The following is a 21,756-nucleotide window of genomic DNA, read 5'->3' as shown; positions in this document are numbered from 1 at the left end:
AGCATGTGGCATATGGTGCCTTGCCCCGGCCAGTGACTCCATATTTATTTTCTGGAATTGCTCCCCTTTTACTATCCAGTTTTGTTAGTAAGAGCAGTTAGGATCCTTCTACCGTCCTAGAGTATACAGTGTGCAATTTGTAAGACACAAGTCTATTCCTTGACCAGGCACTTAACTTAGAGTGTGGAAGAACAAAACAACAACAACTTCAATTTTTTTTAGAAACCAGTATTTTCAAAAATGAATGATCTCCATTTTTCTTATTAAGATTCATCAAGTAGTGTTTTTCTACTGTGTACCAGCAATATATGCACAGTAATTTAGTGTATGGTCATGTGACCTTCAATGTGAAGGAAAAGGATTTATTACATGAAACTTTTAATGAAAAAACAGATGATGTGACTGACTGTTTGTGTGGTATGGATAGTAAATATCTGACAGATGATGTTCAAAAATATTGTGTGATTCTATCAAAACTATGAAGTCTGAGGAAACATGTAGTGACAAGCATAACAATTGCATGAAGACTGTAAGAACATTTGCTATTTCAAATGATGACAGCCACAAATCATTCTAACGAAAAATTCCTCAGGAGGTTGCAACCTCTTTTTGCATTTTGGCGGTGGCAAACCCAAGGCTCCGAGCTGGTGTGGCTCTTTCCTTTTCAGGTCACATCCTCTCTTACTTTTCTGTACAAACTCACCCTCTTCCACTTTTTGATCTGACACATAGTTAGAGACTGGATGCCAAAAGGAACTGGTGCACATATTTTATACTAAGCAAGTTGCCTTATTCTGGTTATCTGGATATGAGTGCAAACTTTGGGCAGATTTAATAATGTGTGGTTTAATAATGCAATGAGAGAATGAATTTTGAGGAGAGTTGGTTTAATATTTACTTATGATGTCTGTACAGTTATTCTCATTATGTTGATAAAATTATGATCTCATTGTGGTGATGATTTTATGAAAACCTGAGAAAATGTTTAGAATTGGTGTGAAGTTTACTTAAGATATCTGTGCTGTTGTATTGACAATTCATTACTTTACAACTGAGATGTGATTTCAATTAGGTTAGACTGTTTGTAGCCTTATATATGTGTTCTCATTTGGTTTGACCTATCACTATGCCTATGATGTGAGTCACTGGATAGACGTTGATTCCCTATCAAGTATGAAAATACTTTGTCGTAATCTTATCCTTAACATGTATTATATCTACTGTGTAATTGGAAAAGGAACAATTCTCAGAAAAAGTTATTATGTTTAAATTACTAGAAGGGCTCTGTCTGTGGAGCATAAAGAAAATGGAATTTTATGTTGGAGTTAGTTATTGTGACAGAAGTGTTTTGATTCCCAGAATTTAAGATTCACACAGTTTTATTTTCATGTTATTTCTACTGCGTCAATGACCATTATGACCAAACCATTGGTAGTCTTATTTAATTATTCTTTTGCCATCTTAATACTATAATATATGTTTGCAACATGTCTGATATCTGCATATGTCATGCTATCTCCTTAGTATAGAAAGGAGGTGTTCTTTGTCAATGTCTTCACATATCTGAACTGTTCAATACTACTGTATGTTGCAGCAAGTCAATGCTTTTCAATATATACAAATGTTAGCTTACTATCTGATTCTTAATGAAAACTGGTTAAATTTCTCCAATATCTTATTGAAAATAGTCTAATGACCAATAACAATTCATATGTAATGAGTAGCAAAGGAAAAACTAAAGATTGAGGGTTCGAATTCATGATATAGTTATGGTTCTTGCAGACGTCTTCTTTCAATTGAAGACTAGTTGATTCATTAATACGTAATTGATGAGGAAATATATGTATTTACCATACCTTTAGAGTGGCTGAACTGATTATTTTACTCCTAATATTAACCCATTCATATTTAACCACTAGTACATTACCCTTTGCCTTAACCTATGTTGGAATTTATCTTACCTGTGCCCAATTTTATTAATTGTCTGATCTGATGTTGCTACATCATGTCTAATGTGGTAATGACCAACGAGAAATCTGTCAACTAATTGTTGAGCAGTATGTATTCTGGAAGTATTTAATTTACCAATGTAAATCTGATTCTACGGTGGCATGTGGCCATGGTGGCTCTCAGTCTCTACGACAAGATGCTGAAAAATTTGGGATGACGACCTTCAAGCTACAAGAACAAGGTGTCTTTGACTGTTATTGTGGGCAAATCCCTTTACCTGTCCTTGTGGTTTCCAGAGCTGAAATGTTCATGTCAGTTCAGTTTCTCTAAAGTCGGAGTTTGACTTGTAAAGAAATGAGGAGGTTTTGTCCTACAAGTGGTACAGTCATTATGTCTATGTGCATTTCAACAGTTGAAAACTGACATAATTTTTCCATGAAAATCGGTGTCTGAAAGGCTAAAAATTACTGTTTCTTGTACATTGCTTGACAACTACCTTTACATGAAAAGATGCATACTATATCATCTGTTTAATCTTGTCTATATAGACTTAATACAGTGATATACTGTTACATGCAATATGGTCCTCAGTAATCACTTATTATCAATGCTCTATTCCTTTCAAAAGAAATGCACTTACTGTAATTAGATCTACAACGTACAGGCACAAAATTAGAACTAGTGACATATTGACATATATTACACCATGATGTGCTGTCACATGTAACCTAATTCTCTGTAATTATTCTTTATCTATGAGGTAAACTGCTTTCTTGTGGCATACAGCCAACCCCAGCAATTATCAACATTAATTCCATCACTCTGCTAACTACTATTTATTTATACATACTGCCATACTATATATATATATATATATATATATATATATAGACACACACACAAACATGAGGTGACTTACCGAACGAAAGCGCTGGCAGGTCGATAGACACACAAACAAACACAAACATACACACAAAATTCAAGCTTTCGCAACAAACTGTTGCCTCATCAGGAAAGAGGGAAGGAGAGGGAAAGATGAAAGGAAGTGGTTTTTAAGGGAGAGGGTAAGGAGTCATTCCAATCCCGGGAGCGGAAAGACTTACCTTAGGGGGAAAAAAGGACAGGTATACACTCACACACACACACATATCCATCCACGCATACAGACACAAGCAGACATATTTACAGACAAAGAGTTTGGGCAGAGATGTCAGTCGAGGCGGAAGTGTAGAGGCAAAGAAGTTGTTGAAAGACAGGTGAGGTATGAGTGGCGGCAATTTGAAATTAGCGGAGATTGAGGCCTGGCGGATAACGAGAAGAGAGGATATACTGAAGGGCAAGTTCCCATCTCCGGAGTTCGGATAGGTTGGTGTTGGTGGGAAGTATCCAGATAACCCGGACGTTGTAACACTGTGCCAAGATGTGCTGGCTGTGCACCAAGGCATGTTTAGCCACAGGGTGATCCTCATTACCAACAAACACTGTCTGCCTGTGTCCATTCATGCGAATGGACAGTTTGTTGCTGGTCATTCCCACATAGAATGCATCACAGTGTAGGCAGGTCAGTTGGTAAATCACGTGGGTGCTTTCACACGTGGCTCTGCCTTTGATCGTGTACGCCTTACGGGTTACAGGACTGGAGTAGGTGGTGGTGGGAGGGTGCATGGGACAGGTTTTGCACCGGGGGCGGTTACAAGGATAGGAGCCAGAGGGTAGGAAAGGTGGTTTGGGGATTTCATAGGGATGAACTAACAGGTTACGAAGGTTAGGTGGACGGCGGAAAGACACTCTTGGCGGAGTGGGGAGGATTTCATGAAAGATGGATCTCATTTCTGGGCAGGATTTGAGGAAGTCGTATCCCTGCTGGAGAGCCACATTCAGAGTCTGGTCCAGTCCCAGAAAGTACCCTGTCACAAGTGGGGCACTTTTGTGGTTCTTCTGTGGGGGATCCTGGGTTTGAGGGGATGAGGAAGTGGCTCTGGTTATTTGCTTCTGTACCAGGTCGGGAGGGTAGTTGCGGGATGCGAAAGCTGTTGTCAGGTTGTTGGTGTAATGATTCAGGGATTCCGGACTGGAGCAGATTCGTTTGCCACGAAGACCTAGGCTGTACGGAAGGGACCGTTTGATGTGGAATGGGTGGCAGCTGTCATAATGGAGGTACTGTTGCTTGTTGGTGGGTTTGATGTGGACGGTCGTGTGAAGTTGGCCATTGGACAGGTGGAGGTCAACGTCAAGGAAAGTGGCATGGGATTTGGAGTAGGACCAGGTGAATCTGACGGAACCAAAGGAGTTGAGGTTGGAGAGGAAATTCTGGAGTTCTTCTTCACTGTGAGTCCAGATCATGAAGATGTCATCAATAAATCTGTACCAAACTTTGGGTTGGCAGACCTGGGTAACCAAAAAGGCTTCCTCTAAGCGACCCATGAATAGGTTGGTGTACGAGGGGGCCATCCTGGTACCCATGGCTGTTCCCTTTAGTTGTTGGTATGTCTGGCCTTCAAAAGTGAAGAAGTTGTGGGTCAGGATGAAGCTGGCTAAGGTAATGAGGAAAGAGGTTTTAGGTAGGGTGGCAGGTGATCGGCGTGAAAGGAAATGTTCCATCGCAGCGAGGCCCTGGACATGCCTACAAGGCCTTTTAATGTGTCTGCTTGTGTCTGTATATGTGTGGATGGATATGTGTGTGTGTGCGAGTGTATACCCGTCCTTTTTTCCCCCTAAGGCAAGTCTTTCCGCTCCCGGGATTGGAATGACTCCTTACCCTCTCCTTTAAAACCCACATCCTTTCGTCTTTCCCTCTCCTTCCCTCTTTCCTGACGAAGCAACCGTTGGTTGCGAAAGCTAGAATTTTGTGTGTATGTATGTGTCTGTTTGTGTTTCTATCGACCTGCCAGCGCTTTCGTATGGTAAGTCACATCATCTTTGTTTTTAAATATATTTTCCCGCGTGGAATGTTTCCCTATTTTTATATATATATATATATTGTCTTTGCCTTCTATAAAAGTTTGTAACATTATAAATACATAAAATCTCAGTAGGTGGGACCATACCAGGCACGGCCTACATCTCAACAGGAAAGGGAAGGGGAAACTGGCTGGGGTAATAGCAGGAAATTTAAGGGGGGGAGGCACTGCCATGAATGGTAAAATACCAGTGGTTACAGGTGTTGGAGCAGCACCTTTTTTAGGATAGGTAAGACAGAAAGATGTCAAGTTCTACGAGAGGTCAGGATTGAAACAAATCTTCAGTTTAGGAAAGAAATTAAACAGCACAATTCTAGCACATTGGATCACCAATCACAGCTACCAATTATAAATTTTCACCAATCACCAGAAATTTTATCTCCACCAAGTTGTATCTCAGTCCTAGGTAATTGCATTGATGAAATAAAGTCACCCAACCCAGTTGACATAATCTGCCTCTCTGTACACCATGTGACCACTGGTATAGGAACTAGGCCTAAGCACAATGAGAAACTCAACAGGAGAGTACTGCAAATGTTAGAATAAGGAAAGGTTCTCATAAAAGTATAATTAAAAATAATGTAAGTATATTTCATCAAAATATTGGGAGTTTAAAGAATAAAGTAGATGAGCTTCTGGTTTGTTTAGAAGATTTAGAAGCTGAGAACGAAATAGATATACTATGCCTGTCTGAGCATCACATTGTTACCGATATGGATAAGGTAAATGTAAGTGGTTATAAGCTCTCTGCACATGTAATGAGAGAAAATATGGAGAAAGGAGGAGTTGCCATATATGTCAAAAGTTATCATTGTGCAAAAAGTGTAGAAACAAAAAAGTTTTGTGTAGAGAAACATATAGAAGCATGTGCCTGTGAGCTTAAATTAAATAAAGGCACATTTATAATTGTAACTGTATATAGGTCCCCATCAGGAAATTTTCATCTATTTCTGAAAAATTTGGACTCCTTGTTGTGCTATCTGTCAGACAGGGGGAAGCAAATTATTATTTGTGGGGACTTCAATGTAGATTCTCTGAAAGAGGGTAATAGGAAAAATGACCTTGAAGTATTACTCGGTTCTTTCAATTTGACACCCGTTATTGATTTTCCTACTCGGGTGGTAAAGGATAGCAGCTCACTGATAGATAACTTCTTTATAGACCAAGATAAGTTTAACCAGGTAAATGCTCAGCCTGTTGAGAATGGTCTTTCTGATCATGGTGCACAGCTAGTTACAATATATGACATAGCTCCATTCAGCAATACTAAACAGTCCTCCAAAGTAGTACGTTCAGTCAACGATTTAACAATTGCAAATTTCAGGGAAAGCCTACAGCAGTTAGACTGGGATGAGGTGTACCGTGAACCTGATGCCAATTTAAAATATAATTTATTTCATGACATTTTTGTAAATGCATTTGAAAACTGCTTCCCCAAGAAAATAGTTAAATATACTCGTAAGAAACCTTGTAACAAACCATGGCTTACTAAGGGTATAAAAATATCTTGTAACCAGAAAAGGGAAATGTATCTGACAGCAAGAAAGAGTAGTGACCCAGAAACTATCAAAAATTATAAAAACTACTGTGTTATATTAAGAAAAGTTATTAAAAAATCCAGGAGTATGTGTATCATGTCTGAAATCAGCAACTCCGATAATAAAATTAAAACAATTTGGAATATTATTAAAAGAGAAACAGGTCAACCAAGAGCAGAGGAAGACAGTATTACCATCAAATTGAATGAAAGCTTTACGAACAAAAAGTCAGAAGTTGAAAATATTTTTAATAATCATTTTCTAAATGTTGTGGATATAGTAGGATCCAGGTGTTCATTAGAAGATGCTAGGCTGTTAATGGAAGAGGCCATACCTATGCAATTTGATACAATTGAAATCTCACCCACTTCTCCCTCTGAAATTAGGAAAATAATAAACTTGCTTAAAAGCAAAAACTCACATGGAATTGATGGCATTTCCAGCAAAATACTAAAAGCTTGTTCTCAACAGATAAGTAAGATTCTCAGCCACCTGTGTAATAGCTCTCTGGAACAGGGCATTTTCCCTGATAGACTGAAATATGCTATTGTTATACCTTTGCATAAAAAGGGGGATAGATCTGATGTCAACAATTACCATCCAATCTCCCTTCTAACAGCTTTATCCAAAATTTTTGAGAAAGTAATGTATTCAAGAGTAGCTTCACATATCTGTAAAAATGAAGTACTAACAAAATGTCAGTTTGGTTTCCAGAAAGGTTTTTCAACAGAAAATGCCATATATGCTTTCACCAGTCAAATTTTGAATGATCTGAATAACCGAACACCACCCATTGGGATTTTTTGTGATCTCTCAAAGGCCTTTGATTGTGTAAATCATGAAATTCTGCTAGACAAGCTCAAGTATTGTGGCATGAGTGGGACAGTGCACAAATGGTTTAATTCGTACCTAACTGGAAGAGTGCAGAAAGTTGAAATAAGTAGTTCTCGTAACATGCAAAGATCAGCACATTCCTCAAACTGGGGAACTATCAAGAATGGGGTTCCACAAGGGTCAGTCTTGGGTCCTTTGTTGTTCTTATTATATATTAATGACTTGCCATTCTATATTCATGAAGAGGCAAAGTTAGTTCTCTTTGCTGATGATACAAGTATAGTAATCACACCTGAGAAACAAGAATTAACTGATGAAATTGTCAATACTGTCTTTCAGAAAATTACTAAGTGGTTCCTTGTAAACGGACCCTCACTGAATTTTGATAAGACACAGTACATACAGTTCCGTACAGTGAATGGTATGACGCCATTAATAAATATAGACCTTAATCAGAAGCATATAGCTAAGGTAGAATATTCCAAATTTTTAGGTATGTCCATTGATGAGAGATTAAATTGGAAGAAACACATTGATGATCTGCTGAAACGTTTGAGTTCAGCTACTTATGCAATAAGGGTCATTGCAAATTTTGGTGATAAACATCTTAGTAAATTAGCTTACTACGCCTATTTTCACTCATTGCTTTCATATGGCATCATATTTTGGGGTAATTCATCACTGAGGAATAAAGAATTTATCGCACAAAAGCGTGTAATCAGAATAATAGCTGGAGTCCACCCAAGATCATCCTGCAGACATTTATTTAAGGATCTAGGGATATTCAGAGTAGCTTCTCAGTATATATACTCTCTTATGAAATTTGTTATTAACAACCAAACCCAATTCAAAAGTAATAGCAGTGTGCATAACTACAATACTAGGAGAAAGGACGATCTTCACTATTCAAGATTAAATCTAACTTTGGCACAGAAAGGGGTGAATTATACTGGCACTAAAGTCCTTGGTCACTTACCAAATAGTATCAAAATTCTGACAGATAACCAATAAGTATTTAAGAAGAAATTAAAAGAATTTCTGAATGACAACTCCTTCTACTCCATAGAGGAATTTTTAGATATAAATTAAGAAAAAAAAAGAAAAAAATTAACCTAATTATGTCATGTATTGGAAAATTCGACTCGTTCCACATCATTACGAAATATCGTATTCATGATCCATGGAACTAGTATTAATCTAATCTAATCTAATCTAATCTGTCCTTGAACTTATTCAAGTCGCTTTATTTTTTTTCTCAGATCTGCTTCCTGCTTAATTTTGAATGTGTTACAAAAAAATTTTCTTTTGTCATTACCACACTTGACTCTGTGGTGTTTAGGAAATATATTGAGGTATATGAAAGTACTTCACATAATGTGAACATTGTAACACTTGGATGAACTGTCCAATGAGGCAGTTAGCTTTGTTCATTTTTTTATACGAGATAGCTGTAATTCGACACATTTGGCTACCTTATTTCTATATTAATATGTTTATATACTAATTTATGTTTGAGCAGCAACATGTATCAGAGGAACACAGTAATTTTGTACCTTCCTTTAGCAATTTTCATATATATGTCTCAGATATGTCATAGGTTTCAATATTTTATGTTTATGTAATTGATTATGTTTGATCAAACCCAGATACTAGAGGGACTGCTTATAAGTCAGCTGGTAGAATCTAGCATTTGTTACTTGGTTAAGCAATACAGCATTATATTTGTCATTTACTCTGTCCAGCAGAATGCTATTTGTTCACCCTTTGTTGATCAATCGATAGGGAGTGTTGGGGTTAATTTTCGGGGACTGGGAAGGTGAAGCTGTGACAAGTCCGTTTTGCAGGGAATGCCGAACACTCTTCTCCCTATGACGGCACAGAGAAGTACTGGAACAATGGGGGTCCTGGTAGGGTGGTAGGGGTTTTCCTGTCTTTGGGGTCTGTCGTCTTTTCTTCTTCGACTCCAACACTACGAACCTTCTATTTTATTTCTTACTTCTCTTTAAAGTACCAAGCTACCCTTCCCCCTGTCCACATATGTATGTCTCTATTGCTGAGACTCTTCTAATTTACCACATCAGCTTTAATGAGCGACTAAAACCTTCTTTATAGGAGGATCTGGGGAACAAGCTAGCATTTCTGCGTTATTATATATAACTATGCTGTCACATTATTTATTTATGTCTGATTGTGTTGTATGTTGTCACCGAATTGGCAACATTTTATTTATGTATTTATTTTGCTACATACCAGCACTCAAAGTTGTGAACACTTACTAATCTTTTTTTTTTTTAATATCGTGAGAAATGACTTACTTACAAATGTTTGTTAAATATTGTGAGGAATGGCTCACTAACTAATGTTTGTTAAATATTGTGAGGAATGGTTCATTTACTAATATTTGTAATTATCGTGAGGAATGGCTCACTTACTAACTTTTTTTAACTATCTTCAGGAATGGCTCACTTATCACTACTCTCTATATTTATCAATGTCTAAGTTTGTTGCATGTAATTTTTTTCCTTTTGCTATATACCAGGACTCGAAATTGTGACCACTCACTTATAGACAAGTATGCTTTGTAACCATATTGTCGACAGGAATGACTATTCTCTGTCACATAATTATGTTTCATTTGTTATGCTGTTCTATTTCATTTCTTACTTCTCATCAGAGTACAAAGCTATTCCTCCCCCTGTCAACATGCATATACATCTATTGCTGAGATCATTCTAATTTACTGTGTCAACACGTATCATTGTTGACTAAAGCCTACTTTATAGGAGAATTTGGGAAACAAGCTAGTATTTCTGCACTATTGAAGATACTGAATTTACTTAAATACTTAAATTTGTTATATATATGTACAGGGTTATTACAAATGAATGAAGCGATTTCACAGGTCTACAATAACTTTATTATTTGAGATATTTTCACAATGCTTTGCACACACATACAAAAACTCAAAAAGTTTTTTTAGGCATTCACAAATGTTCGATACGTGCCCCTTTTAACGAAATCGTCGAAATGAATGGAATTGATTTGAAATTTCGTTAAAGAAGAATAATAAATTTTATCTTTTGCTTTTAAGTTAATTTTCTTTCGTGCGAACTTTGTTGTAGAACCACTCTCTTATTTTCGTGTGGTAATAAAAATTTTTACTTTCTTAAGAATTACGTACATTTAAAGAAAAAATAATATTTACGTGAACTCATATGAATTGGTTAAGAATATTAGGTTGAGAATTGAGTCCTTTAAATCATTCGGCCTTGGCATACACTTTCCAGATGCAGTGGGTTTTTTGTTAAATATTTTTACTGAATTTTATCCCGGCACTAGCCATAGAACACAAGATTACCTCTATTAGCAGAAAATGTTTTAATTATTGCCAAGCCGACATTTATCACTGATCAAACCTACATCATTACACATTTAAGAACCAAACTGTTTAAATTTCAATGTTAACTAACATTAGCTATCCGCCTACGAATGCACAAACTATAATTAATTCAAATTTTATCAGCCACAGGATCACTGAAAAAGAAGAACAATTTCTTAATTCACTATTGATTTTAATGCTTCTGTTCCCGATTTACGGGTTTGATAATTTTTTAAATGTGCCGCCTATTGTTGGTCGCGGCACAGCCCAGCAACACCGCTAAAAAATGCTGAAAAATTCTTAAAGAAATTTTATAGATGACGTGGGCAAGCTAATTTACATAAATAATTCACACTTTTGATAAACTCTAATATATTTAGATCAAACAACAATACAACTCACATTAATTCGTAACGCATCGTCTAATGGCGGCTAAGTCCAGACAGAGACAAAAGAAGTCTACCCATTCGTAAAAAACTCTTTCACAGTGTCCTATCGCAATGACTTCTGAACAGAGAAGACCAAAGAATACATAATGCATTGTGCTTAAATAGTATTGCTGACTATTAACATTTCTTTGCAAATTGACGATATTATTCTCTTCTGACAACATTTTTTATATATATCTCTGCTATCGCAAATACTGACACATTTTACAATCACATAATAAATACAGAAAAATTCCTATCCTAAATACAGAGAAATATTACAACAAAAAATATAAGGAGAATAACAAATGTCTTTTACACCACATTCAGTAATATTTTTGTTCAATAATTACGATATATACAACTTGCCCAGAGCGGCGTATATGGTACAAATAAACTCTTGTTCTTTAATAATGTGAGTTTGCCAGGGAACGTTACACCCTGTAGTGATTTGGCAGACATCAAGCCGATAATAAAGTTCCTCCCACACTCAGCGCAGCATGTCCCTATCAATGAGTTCGAAAGCATCGTTGATGCGAGCTCGCAGTTCTCACACGTTTCTTGGTAGAGGAGGTTTAAACACTGAATCTTTCACATAACCCCACAGAAAGAAATCGCATGGGGTTAAGTCGGGAGAGCGTGGAGGCCATGACATGAATTGCTGATCATGATCTCCACCACGACCAATCCATCGGTTTTCCAATCTCCTGTTTAAGAAATGCCGAACATCATGATGGAAGTGCGGTGGAGCACCATCCTGTTGAAAGATGACGTCGGCGCTGACGGTCTCCGGTTGTGGCATGAGCCAATTTTCCAGCATGTCCAGATACACGTGTCCTGTAACGTTTTTTTCGCAGAATAAAATTGGGCCGTAAAATTTAAACCGTGAGATTGCACAAAACACGTTAACTTTTGGTGAATTGCGAATTTGCTGCACGAATGCGTGAGGATTCTCTACCGCCCAGATTCGCACGTTGTGTCTGTTCACTTCACCATTAAGAAAAAATGTTGCTTCATGACTGAAAACAAGTATAGCACTGAACGCATCCTCTTCCATGAGCTGTTGCAACCGCGCCGAAAATTCAAAGCATTTGACTTTGTCATCGGGTGTCAGGGCTTGTAGCAATTGTAAACGGTAAGGCTTCTGCTTTAGCCTTTTCCGTAAGATTTTCCAAACTGTCGGCTGTGGTACGTTTAGCTCCCTGCTTGCTTTATCCGTCGAATTCTGCGGGCTACGCGTGAAACTTGCCCGCACGCGTTCAACAGTTTCTTCGCTTACTGCAGGCCGACCCGTTGATTTCCCCTTACAGGGGCATCCAGAAGCTTTAAACTGCGCATACCATCACCAAATGGAGTTAGCAGTTGGTGGATCTTTGTTGAACTTCGTCCTGAAGTGTCTTTGCATTGTTATGACTGACTGATGTGAGTGCATTTCAAGCACGACATATGCTTTCTCGGTTCCTGTCGCCATTTTGTCTCACTGCGCTCTCGAGCGCTCTGGCGGCAGAAACCTGAAGTGCGGCTTCAACCGAACAAAACTTTATGAGTTTTTCTACGTATCTGTAGTGTGTCGTGACCATATGTCAATAAATGGAGCTAAAGTGAATATATGAAATCGCTTCAATCATTTGTAATAGCCCTATATATATATATATATATATATATATATATATATATATATATATATATAATGTGGAAACCAACTTATCAATGTATAAAACCTATAAACCTATTCATATTATTGTCATGATGTATCTGCCACTTATGAACCACTTACCAATGTATAATGCTCAGCCATATAATTGTCATGATGTATGTGTCACTTATGTACCAATTTACCAATGAATAATGCTCAACCATAAATCTCGTGATGTATCTATCACTTATGAACCAATTACCAATGTATAATTTTCAACCATATAATTGTCATGATTGACCAATTATTTATGATTATTCATTTATTGTGTATTCACACGTAAGTGGTTATTGATAGCACTTACTGTGACGGGAAAACCTATAACTGTGTTGCGTAAATATTCCTGAAAAAAATACATTAAATAATGTTTGAATGATTATAAAAGTGGGAAAGTGGCATTGGAAGTGTCCTGACAAATGAAAAATGGAAAGATTGGACATTGGTCAGACATTACATTCTATATATGTAGGGTGAATTATGTTAACTGCTGAGTAACTGTACTCCAAGAATTTACTTGTAGTATATTATTCAATACTATATGTAAATGTCAGTATAAATTGCAGAGAATAGTGCCACAGCACTTAAAAAAATTTATGCTAGTATGATTTTAGTGATATGTAATCAAAGAACAAGTTAAAATTACAATATGAGATTTAAGACAGGAAAATTTTTAAGTATGAACAGTTCGAACTTTTCTGAACTGCACTGTTCTATTTAAAGCAATCAATTACACAATATATATGATGGTCATAAGGAGTGGAGTATGAGCCATATTTCAGGTTTTGCAACAAAGAACATCCGACGAGCAGAGATCTACAGTATACTTCAGTTCAGTGCTCTTCATTGCACATAGAGGAGACTGAACACTTTGTTATATTATGGTCTAATACTTGGTATACTTGCCAAAGATAGGAGGTGGCTAAATACAAACTAATATGGATTTAGAGTATTGTAGTATCCGATACTAACCTTTATTCCACAATGCGTCGAAAATATTGAGAAAGGGCTATACACACCAGTGTTTCCATTGCACTCAGGAGAACCTGGAGGATCTAATGACAGACATAAATAAACAGAAACAAGGCCAATTTAGCTAACTTCCAATAGATAATTCTTCTGATTGAAATAGCTTTACCTCACATTCATGTTGTAATTCATGCTGCAGACAAATCCTGCGAATTAACTTGCTCTTTCTTTGTTCTATTAATTAATATTTTGTTTAATGTAGTTGAATCTGATACAAAATAATTTATGATAATTTTACATATTCGGTTGTACATATTTTTTGCATATTGTTTGCTCATCCAATTGATTATAAGATGAGGACTGTTACATAGATGTGTTAGAAAAGGTTTTGTTCAACTTTCAGTTGTACAAATCCTTTTGGTGGTTGTTGAAACGTAACAGTGTAATCAAAACCTATTGAAACACATAAATTTTAACTATAAACAGTGATTTCTGACATAGAGGTGTATGGAAATGTGTACTTGCGAAAAAGTTATGTAGAAAACAATCACAGAATCTTAATTACACTAATGTGTAGAAGTCCATTAATTGGTAGGAACATTTTATATGATATGAATATTCTGTAATTAGTAAATATAACAAATGTATTGTTAACATTTGATACCTAAGCGTTTATACACACTATAATTAACATAGAGACTAGAATTCACTCATGTGTTTAATATATAAGAATCAAGGTAATCATTGAAATCTATCATTTGTTTTGGGATGAGAGTTTTAATTGTTAATTAATCAAAAATGTTTCTAAACAATGCCAAGGATTGTTTGGGATTGCTAAGAAAGTATAAATAGTTACAGCCATGTTGGCAGTGGGAGTCTGTACTCTGAGTGTGTTTAGATAGGAAGCATGTAGCTTGTTGTGCATAATTTATTTCATTATTGTATGTATGTTACAACTTATTTCAGATTTGACAAGATGCTTTTAATTAATTTGAGATTATAATAAATGTTCAGTGGAAACAAAAAACAGGATGAATTATTTAAAAAATAACTTTATAGTTTTTTTTTACAGTTACTGTTCCAGAACTTGTGCTGCTCAAGATTGCCAGATACGATGAGTAAAACAACCCCTAAGAATGTTATACAGCCTCACCTCCAAGGATGGTCGGACCCTTTAGTTATCCAGGTTGCGGTGGCTAGGTGATCGGGAGGAGCTTCTGAACAGCGGTGGAGACCTTGATCGGCGTGTTAGGGAGCGGAGTTTCTAAATGGCCTTGGATACCTTGATCAACGTGTTGGGGAGCGTCCTCTCCAATGGCTAGCTTGCGGCGATGATGACCTATGTCGTCCTGCACCCACATATTGTTCATCTTTGTCGTCCCAGAGTTGACGTCAGCTAAGATCGGTCTGCTGTATTCTGGCGCGTGTGTCATCAAATATCCGCCACCTCTCTCGACAATAGCGCACCACATGTCCTGGCTGTCCGCTGTGGAAACATACTGGTTGGTTATCCTGAGTTCTCCAGACGTCAGTCTTCCTTGGTGCTCAAACAGGTTCCTCATGCGGCATTGTAGGAACGTAACTTCGCCTGGCTCTCGACTTTTTCAACGTTTCAAGGGGAGATAAAGGACGACAGATTGGATTCAATGTCCGTTCCACTTCCTCCCTTATGACCTCTTGAAGTGCCCTCCAAGTAGAAAAATACGTTAGCCAAAACCACAATGTCATCCCATTTGTTAAATTTGGCTATACACTCATATACCTTCACCTACTTGTTTGCATCTTGGCCATATTCACCAGAGAACATAGAAGGATGTCTCATGTGGTGGCACACAGTTGCTGTCATCGTAACGTATTCTTCTTCTGTCTCTGATAGATTGCGATCTGTTGAATGTGGCTCGAAGTCGGGTTTCTCGCCACGTAAACGGCGGCTCTGTCGTGGCCTGATGGGAGCCATTGTGTCGTCGATAAGGTGTGCTATCACAAGTTCCAGTACTCGGCGCCTCCACCAGAATAATGTCACGGAGAAAAAGGTGTCATTAGATGAATGACGAACACTGACTTCACGTAACGAAGGTTTATACAGCACTTGAACATACAAGAGTGCGGAGCGAACTGCCTCCAGCCAGAGCACATACAGTATATATACAGCTACAGAACATTCCAGTACAATGATTCTTGACATTTGTGAATACTTCTGGAACGTACTCGAACCGAATATAGAAGTTAAAATTGTATAGTCCAGGTGAGTTTTGAACTCGCGACCATCCATGCAACAGTTTAGTATAATAACCACTACATCATGGTGTTACTCAGCTCTTTCTGCGATAGTGTAAAGTAATACATATTTACATCATGTACAAAACCTTATCTGGTATCAACAAATCTTTGTAACAAAATATTGTTCTCCTTAATTTGATTATAAAATTATATACATACATACGTACAGATGGAGTAAAAACTAGTGAAACCCCTTGGTTGATTTTACTAAAACTATTAAATACCAGTACTTTAGTTAACTAGGCATAGTAAGATATGGAACAAAAGGTAGGTGCGTAATTAGATACATACATGAACGAAAGAAGTTTGGTCTTATGGAGGAATGGTCGATAATTATGAATTTTAGTTTAGTGAGTTATAAAGCAGACCTACAGATTTGAGCAAAATTCCAGTTATTCACTAATACTGTAGAAGCAGTTATTAGTAGGTTTTTTAGTCCTTTTTTAAATGTATTAATGTTGGTATTTTTTTGATGCTGTCTGGCAATGCACTGTACAGAATATTTGGTTTGTAAACAGCACTGTCCTGATATATTGATGTTCTGTACACATCCCTATGATAGGAATTGTTGTTCCTTCTTTGATAATTGTGGATCTCACAATTCAAAGCTGAAACTTGATGGTTTTTAACGAATAAGATGCTTTCAAATATAAATATAGATAGTACGGTCAAGATTTTTCATTCCATAAAGATATTTCTACATGGTGCTCTGTAAGCAACATCACTTATTAATCTTACAGCTGTCTTTTGGAGCGTAAAAGACTGCTTTACAATTCCCCAGAACACTATACCATACTACAGAAGACTATGCATGTATGTGTGATAAGCACTTAACACTGTTTCGGTATTGCAGCAATCTTTAAGCACTCTTAATATGTAATAGTACTTGCGTAATTTTTTGTGAAGCATTTCTACATGTTTTTCCCATCTTAGATGCTCATCCACCAACAATCCTAAAAAAAATTTCGTGTTACTTTTGCTGAATTTTGCTATTCGATAATGTGACTTTTACATTGGTCCTATTTATGTTCCTTATATGGTTGAAGTTCATTCGTACAGTTTTCTTGTCATTGACAACAAGACAGTTTGCAGTGATTCAAAAATTTCTGTGTAAATTCTACAACCACTCAGCCTTCTACCGTCTCGAACACACGATATTCTGGATATGAGTCTGGGATGGTAGAATCTTACCTTCTGCACGTCATATGTTTGTGTGTGTAGGTTTAAAATCAGTCGCGTGAAGAAAGTAGACGCGGTGGTTATACGGCACCTACAAGTACCTGTTAGGCAATCCATGGACGTTTTAGTGAGCGTGTAAGGAAGAACCATGGAGTTTATATGCAGCTCCGTGCTTATTGTGTCACTGACTATTGTTATTGAAACAAGAACAGTTGAAAAAGTACTCTTGTAGACTCTTGACACAACCTTGTTAGAGGCAAGACTCTTTTTAATGATTCATGTTAAGAAAGGTCATGGTATCCAAGCCAACTTTGTTTTAATTGTCATTCAATTTCTTTCTAACGTCCGACTGTACGAGACTGGCAGGAGGTTACATATTCATGAGGAAAGTGAGATTTTTTTTGTGTATGGAGGTAAATTTAAGGTTAGTTGACGAAAAGTAGTTAGTATGTCTACTTATTTCATAAGTAGAAAGAGTCTAAAAATTCCTGTATCTAGCCTTATTTGACGGAGAAGAAGTCAAGAGGATTTCCAGCAGCCGGCTATTCAGTAAAGAAGAGTGGCTGCAAATTCCAAGTAAGTCATCTTGTAAAGTAACGGAAGTTGGTTTGGAGGAATAAGCCGATATAACTCAGATCCAAACTCACACTTTAAGTCGTCAGAATGTTAGAACGATCCCCCCTCCCCTCAGATCGAACACACGATATTTTATACAGAATCATTATGCAAATAATATCACTTGTAACAAGGTTTCATAATTTAACAGTACACATCTCTTACATATGTATATATATGTATCTTTCCTTTCAATAACAATTCTCTGTCCCTCTTGAACAATCTTTCGCTTATTGTTTCTCTACTCTTTCCTTATTTTACTTTGCTATTAAGACACAAGCATTTACTCGTGGTTTTAGTCAGCTTTACTAATATTTAGGAATTCTGAGGACTCTTTTTCTTTTCTTTATTTCCTTTTTTTTTACAATCGTAAATTCAGTCGTTTGTGACACACGAGTAAACTACTTCCTATTCTTATCTTTTGCACTACCTTTTTCCTAGTATGTACTATTTTCATTATTTGTTGCTTGGAGGAACTCAGGACGAAATGAAAGTCTTCTTTTTTCTCTCATTTAGTTCCACGAAACATAATAATGCTAGTCTTTCATAGAATTAACACTCCTCAGAATAATCCCTATAAAATTTGTGACTTTTGTCACAATACTGTTCCCTTCTCCTAGGATCAGCATCTATTCCTTGCTTGTGGATTGAACTTCTGAGAGCACTTCCTCTTTCCATTCTGGTAGGTACACCCCTTTAAAAAAATCCCTATTTTTTAGGCCACAGATCGTCCTATCTCCACATACGCACGCCAACCCTTTAGGCTTAGTGAATCCCAGGTATGCCCCTCTTATCCTTTCTGAGTACGCCTCACGGTTCATTACCCTAGTATATATTTCTATGTATACCATAATTATCTTCTGGTAAAGATATAAATCTGTTTTAAACTTCGAATTCATTCTTTAATATATCATTTACTCCCTAGATTCCTCCTCTACTTATCAGCTTCTATATTTTTAACAGATACTGTCTCTACGTATACTATTTATGTCGCACTATACTTCACTTCGTCAGGGTACTTATTACGCTGACGTCTCTTAATGATCAACATGACTGATTCTACTCTTATTTTCGTTTTCTTTCTTTGCTCACACCTCTCTCTTATTTATCCGTTACTCATTATTACTTTATAGTTGTTTGTTATGTATATGCACCTCTTCCTATGTATGTTCGATGTAGAACCGTCATAGCTTCCTATATATGTGCGCATATACCCATACGTACACACATTTTCCCTACAGTACCTGGCAGTTCTGATATCGTGACAGGCTTCCTCTTATGTGATTTAATGTTTGCGTATCTGTGGATTTGTGTTCATGTAGTCTGATTCTTTGGCCTTTTTATCTATAGATAAGATTTAGGTTTTTAGTAACCACAGAAAGAAGGAAGGACCTTGGCAATAGAAGTTTGTGAATATGGAAAAAGGGAAAAAATAGACAGGTCCTCAAATGAGAAATAAGAAATTAAAAAAGTGATATGGATGCTAGGATCGAAGAAGAGAAAGAAGACAGCCCCAAAGACAGTAAACCCTTCCCACCCCCCTTACTTAGGATTCCTCCCCCTCAGGTACTTGAGTGAGATGCCAGAGGAGGTTTGGTGTTTAATTGTCTCCTACAGAACGGAATTGTCCCACCTTCACACTTTGAGGTCCTCCAAGAAAATCCTAGCAACCCTATCGAAATGGCAAATGATGAAAAATCAGGCACATTTGTTTGTTAGAGTTGTTTGAAAGGTATGATGTGGGTTTTGAGTTAATCATGATTTATCTGTTCTTGTGAATAATGCGCTTAACTACAATGCCCACCCCTTTCAAAATTTATACAAACCCTCCCATCTACGTCACATCTTAAAAATGTATAAAATACTCTATACAAAATAGAAAATCTATACACTGTGGTATAACAGTTGTGCAGCTAGTCACATCTTATTATGTTTTCGACAAATATAATACTCTATTTAGTTTATTTCGTCTAGATATCACTTTTTTCCATGATTCTCTTAAGTTTTTCTATATTTCGTAGTCGTATCCGGTTTTCTAAGCAGTAGGATTACAGAATAGTTATAGATTTTAAAGAAATTCGATGCAGGATCCGACAGTCGTTACTCCACCTGTTAACTTAGAATGTTAATGTCCCTGGGGCATATACAATTTTACATCCTTTACATTGTATTTCCCTTCTTTTTTTTGCAAAATGCCAAACGAAATATTTCCTTATAGTACTCGAAGTATTATTATAATATTTTGGGTCCCATAGATCTGATATTAACTTTTCTTGAGCACTGGCAGACCGATAGTTCTCTTTAAATTTCCTTTGAAAGTCTTCCCATGAGGAAAAATTCTCAATATTTACTGTTCCCCATTCTGAGACTTCCCCTAGAAGGTACCCCACAGTAAATTCGATCTTCTTGGAATCTTTCCAATTTTTTGGGAAAGCTTGGTTAAATCTTTTTAAGAAATGGGTCGGTGTACATCTCTGTCTGGCTTAAATTTAGGGCATTGTCTAGATAACCCTGAATTAGCTCCCCATTGCAAATCAGTCACTGCTTCACTAGTTAACACAACCCTAGGTGAAGTTACCGTTTTTGTATACTTTGTCTTGGAGAAGCTTAATTTCTCTCTACAGGTCGTCCAAACCCCTCCTGGTATCATTAAGTTTAGAGGAAGGAATAAGCGTCACGTTCCTGGATGTTGTTCTCTCACTAACCTTTCGATCTATAATTTCTCCAAATGGTTCCTCAAAATTAATTACATTTACAATATTGGAGTTAGCTATTTTCTCTTTGAAATTCCTTTCTACATTATCTACCCATTTAATGACACCTGTAATTTACAGGTGAATTAATTCATTATGCTTATCTACACTCTCTTTCAAAGTATTCATCCCCTGTCTTACATAATTATATTCAATATTGTACTTGTTTTCAAAAGATCCTAACTTTTCAATAAGTTCTTATTCTACGTTATTATATTTGTTCTCAATGTCAAGTTCTAACATTTTCGATAAATCTTGAAAGTGTCATTCTGTTTCTGACTAAACTTAGTAAACATAAGATTTATATGAGTGGTCAACGAATTTGTCAACTCGTTCTTTAAATCTACTTTTAAATTCGCTACTTTAGTACTTGTGCTGTTGAGTTCAGTCTTCAAAGCAAACATGCCTCCGCATAGATTACTAAATCCCTTGCTTTGAGAGACAACTTGGGCATTGAGTATTTAACTGACAATTTACCAAGACTAGTTCTTTACTTAGAATCGCACTATGAGCATTTAATTGAGAATTTAATGAGTTTAACTTAAGACTCTGAGCTTTGACTAAATTTATCAACTCAGCCCAGTCAGGCGCTTCTTTTCTAATCTTCATGGCTATAGTTGGGTCTTGAGATTCCCCAGCCTGTTGTATATTTTCCATACTTTTATATGCCTTAGCTCTTGTAAGCGTTTAAAACTAACTATAAATATGATAATTACACAATAACAGTTCACTCAACAGTATCTTGTACTACTTCATACTAAAGTAATCAAGTTTTGTTTCACACTCAGCCGGTGTAGAATTCTAGCTGCATAGGTGAACGGATGTGGAGACAGGCCAGCGCTGGTGAACTGCAGCTGGTGCCGGCGGCGTCAGCTGTATGTTGGTTTTCACGTCTGCGTCCCCACGATGTATGTGAGAGCTGTATAGTCACCACACTGGATCTTCTTGGCTGAAGAGTTTTAGGCGTAGCTCTGCTTAGACAAATACGTCGAAATCTTCTTTACTATTTTTATGGTTGTGATTATTTCATTTCTCCGATCTTTTTCCATTTAAATTTCACTCCATTGGATACTTAAACATATTCTAATTTCTCGAACTGCTTCACTTGTCTTATTATGTTTGGTTGCTACGGCAACACATAACAGCTTCTTCTCTCGTTTTCGACTTAAAATTCCTGC

This window comes from Schistocerca serialis, chromosome 6 (genome assembly GCF_023864345.2).
Source record: "Schistocerca serialis cubense isolate TAMUIC-IGC-003099 chromosome 6, iqSchSeri2.2, whole genome shotgun sequence".
NCBI lineage: Eukaryota > Metazoa > Arthropoda > Insecta > Orthoptera > Acrididae > Schistocerca > Schistocerca serialis.
This window is presented reverse-complemented; position numbering follows the sequence as displayed.